General features: G+C 29.9%; 1 pseudogene; it reads right to left on the bottom strand.

The window, feature by feature from the left end:
- LOC106461443 overlaps window positions 1-4,799 on the bottom strand; it is a 70,387-nt pseudogene that overhangs the window by 7,610 nt on the left and 57,978 nt on the right.

The raw sequence follows: 4,799 nt of genomic DNA on the forward strand, positions 1-4,799 counted from the left end.
ATTTGTAATCAGTCACAAGAACGGCGAATCTGAATCACTTGAAAAAAACACGGGGGTGCTTAACTTTTTTCCAGGTGTATATATAATTAACTTAAAAATCCTTGAACCCTTGTTGCAGTAAAAGACAGGATGAGAAAGCATTATCGTCACTGTAAAACATAAATAGTGTTTATGTGTATTGTTAATTTGGACCAGATTTTAATCTTGTTGATATACTTGTTGTTGTTTTTCCCTGGTGGTTAAAACTACCACTAAGCTGGGAGTGCATACTGACTAATCTCATCCCATCACATCATTCATGATCTCAATTTTTACACAAGAAATAAAATAAAACTTAGGCGAGATCAAAGACAAAAGTTGTCTGATCAAAAAAAGACATTTGCTTGCATTTCATGAATAACAATTTGAGTTGATCAATCAGAAAATGCTTTTACATGAATTGATATCATGCTTTAGCTTAAATTTGAGAATCAACGAAAAAAGTCAATAAGTAAAAACCTATAGTTCAGAGCTAGAGCTAGTACATGTAATAACTTGCACTTAAAACTTTTCTTTTGTTGGCTAACTGATTTTATATCTGGACTGAAGCTTTCTATAAGTTACAAGAGCCACATTAGTCTGACCACAATCACATGCAAAAATAACAGAACACTATACAACAAGTAATGGAAGCTTCAAGCAGATTGTTACTGTAAAATCCTCAATGATAGGATGCTACAGTACACATCTGAAACTAAAGAGTGTTTCTTGATTCTAGCACTTCCAGTTTGAAGACACAAAAATACATCACTGGTACTAAAGAACTCACCCCATGATAACTCTTTCAGAACTAAAATCCTGGAGTACATATTTTGTACAAGACTACATCTTTGACGCTAGGAAAAATGTTATAAATTTTTAATTATTTAGAGCCAAAATGATAAATTACTTCATACTACACTAGCTTCATCATATTAAAGGAAGAATTCAGTCTTGTCAATAACAAAATAAAGTATTTCATCGTAATTACTGATGAAAAAGATGTTACTCAATAACATAGAGATACAAAATATTTTGCAGTACAGTGAATCTGTCATGCTGGAAAAGATCATTTCCCTAAGCATCAAAATACTACTTGATATACTGGAAAAAGGGACAAACATATATATTTCAAACTCAAGTGCACTGCTTTCAATAGAAAAATGTCTCTAGTACTAAAGCCTAGTTATTTCATCCTTTCAGGTCCAAGATGTTATAGAACAATTTTCTTACAGTAGAAAATCACGTTGTCTCTAACCCTTTCATCTCCAATAACTTTCTTATCAGACTAGCATAATAGTATATTTAACTTTAATACTGGAGATACATGACCATATAACACCAAATTTGTTATTTTTCTTTAACTGGACACTCAACATTTAGCTTTACAGTTTCTTCAGAAGCATTCCACTAAAACACAAACTGTGACTGACAGTACAAAACTTCAGTTATGTGTTTTAGTGGAATGCTCCTGAAAAGCAAAACATTGAGTGGCAAATTAAAGAAAAATAACAAATCTGGTGTTATAAGGTCATTTGTTTCTAGTATTAAAACGTCTTCTATACACCAATATGCATCATAGAAATTAAATAATGAGTACATCTAACCTACCCATATTCACCAGTCCACTACTGTTATACAATGTTCCCAGATGTGGTCCAGAAAGAGACAGGAAAGTATGAAGACTGTGCAGGTAGGGCTTCATTTCGGGCCTGGTTAGTGCTGAGCGAATTATTATGTTTCCCAAAGAATGGCCAATAAAACTATAAAGATACAGTTTTAAGGGTCTTATAAAACACTGCAAAGACTTTACATTGTAATTACAATTTCCAATTCAGTTTCACAATGTATCAGCAGTAATATGTAGTATATCACATAAGCAATTATCATAATAAGAGAGAGACTACAGCAATTTTAAATAAAAATAACTGGCAAGAAAAGGTTTTTCTTTAGATGTTAACAGCTGAATCATAGCTCAAAAATTGAATTATGAACATATAAACCAGCATCAGTTTGGTAGATTTTTTTATATGTAGATTAACTAAATGAGCTCCAATTTAACCAGATGATTTACTGTGCCTCAGAAAACAATAGTACATGTAAAAATGTTTAAATGTTAGAAAGTCTATTTCTACATATAATTACACACAGCTACTACTTAATCTAGTACTCTAGATTTAAACAAGGAAGATGCAATTAATTAAACACTGAGCATGATATTTCCCAATAGTCCACTATTTACTTGAACCACCAAAACATGTTAGAAATGCCACTTAAAAACCCCACATAACATTATAATAAAATTAAAATTTCAGTAAAAAGAAAAACACTTTTATGTTTTTCTGAACCAAAGATAACTTAAAGATAATTAACCTGATAAACAAAAGAAGCTCACAAATACAAATGACTGATAATTAGTTTAATGTCACACCTAATCTTGGCAGGAATTAAACCAGAAACTTCTATGTGGTATGTTATTTCTGATACTAGTCTATCTGTCATCACTTCAAAATCTCCAAATGTTTCTCCCTGTAAATAAAACACAAAACCAATAAAACATTTAAACACAGTTTGGCAAAGAGGTGATTACTTATGACTTTTGAAGCTGCATATACGAGTATTTGTTTTCCTTTTTTTAGGGGGGAGAGGATAAGTTATTAAGTTTAACCTCTTACTAGACAATGGTAATGAAGAATGTTGAATGAATGTATTGGATTATGTCACATAATTTAATAAGAAAACAAATTATACAACACTAACTAGACCAGAATAAGATCAAAGGAATAGAAAAAACTTCACTCAAAACATCAAATCACACACATTTTTAAAAGGCAACAAGAATTCACAAAAATATAATCTGGTAAAATTACAAGCTAAAATTTCATGTCCTACAAAAATCAATAACCAATACAAATTAATTATGCACGAACCACTGAATTTTTTTTTTTTATCTTGGTGGACCATGAGTGGATTTATACAATATGCTGCCACTTTCTTTCCATAATTATGCAACCTTTTCATGGACCACCTGAAAGGAGCCCATAAACTGAGAACTGATGAGATAGAAAATTTTACGAAGCAGTACAATTCACATTAAAAAAAACAACACAACAGGGAAAAATTTATTTCTCTATCAAGGAATCAAGCAGGTAACCCTACTTTATATAACAAAGAAATGGCGTGATATAGTTTGAGAGAATAACACATTTGTTGTAAAGACTTTGTCAATACAACTGGATAACTTACATTTTATGGAAAAATTTTGTTATTGTTGTAAACTCTCACTTCTACAGTAAAAAACCTAGTTAGTTTTTTGTTATAAACTTGATGCCCAGAAACAAGTCATTTTAACACTTCAAAATTGCTGATTACTGTGACTAAGAATGATGGAAACTGGACACAGTAATTACAGCTAAAGTAGAAACTGTGAATGTATTATGTGCACTCCCTTGTAATTTCATAACATTCTAAGCCATAAGTCCTGATAACTTTAACTTAAAAACAGGCAAATAAACACACTAAATGGATAATTTACAAGCATGCAGTTTCTATTCTATGAAAACGTATGAAATAATAACTGCTTTTACACAATATATGATTTAACGTGACAGCAACTATGAATATTTAAATAAATTTCAATCAAACATCATGCATAAAAACAACTATTATTGCACAGAAGTAAAAAATAAGAAATACACTGTATATGTACATCCAACTATCCCCACTTTGCAAATTGTATCATATTTTTACTAGTCTACACTACAACTACATATACAACTTTATTTGATTTTTACATGGTTGTTTGACTGAAATCTATAAATATGTATTAAGGCATGTGCATGTAAAGAATTTAGTTACAAGCAGTTAGAAGGAAAAGAAAGATAAGTATAAAAGGAGAACCAATTTACATTTATTGAAAGTTATCAATATACCTGATTTCTTTCAGACATTATAAACTCAAAGTTGACAGTGGGTAGTCCAAGTTCCATGTAAGTCTTGACTAGTCTCAAATCAGCATTATTGCCTAAAAAAGTACACAATCTGGATATAAACTTGAATGCAATGTATGTTTTGAAGAAAAAAAATCAGGGTTTCATAGAAAAGTTTTATGAGTTTCTGCTCAAATTAATTTCTATAATTCATTGTTTGGAAAATGCATTGCCCAAAAAAACAACTGTGAAATTACAATTTTTTTAATATAAACTTTACTGGTTAAAAAAAATAAAAAGTACTAGCATTTCTTTTAAATGTTACTTTACAACTTTTATGTTAGGATCTCCTTATGTATGACAAAACTGTAGCAACTACAGAGCATTTCTTCAAAACAGACCACAGTTAACACTGAAGAAATTAAAAATACTGCAATATATGACTGAAAAATGACAACATGGATCTATCATTTGTCATGAGATACTTCATGAAAGGAAACAGTTATTTTATAGTATTTTATTTGTTTTGGGAGTCCTCCTGTTAATCTAAGCATACATGTCAGCATATAACTTAAAATAACTTACAAACAAGTTTATTTAATGTAATATAGATCCAAATATGACTTCCAGGACAGGTCAAGAGTTACATTTGATTAAAATAACATATACAAAATATCCTATTCCACAAACAACTCTAATTTGTTTATTACTCTATATAATATTCCACATGCATTCATTTTATAAAGTCAGGTGGGTCTAACTATGCAATAAACTTTACGTACATCTCAAGGAAAAATATATAAATGTTATATTTTATCATTTATAATTATATTACTAATCATATATATATAT

This window comes from Limulus polyphemus, unplaced genomic scaffold (assembly GCF_000517525.1).
Source record: "Limulus polyphemus unplaced genomic scaffold, Limulus_polyphemus-2.1.2 Scaffold39, whole genome shotgun sequence".
Taxonomy (NCBI): domain Eukaryota; kingdom Metazoa; phylum Arthropoda; class Merostomata; order Xiphosura; family Limulidae; genus Limulus; species Limulus polyphemus.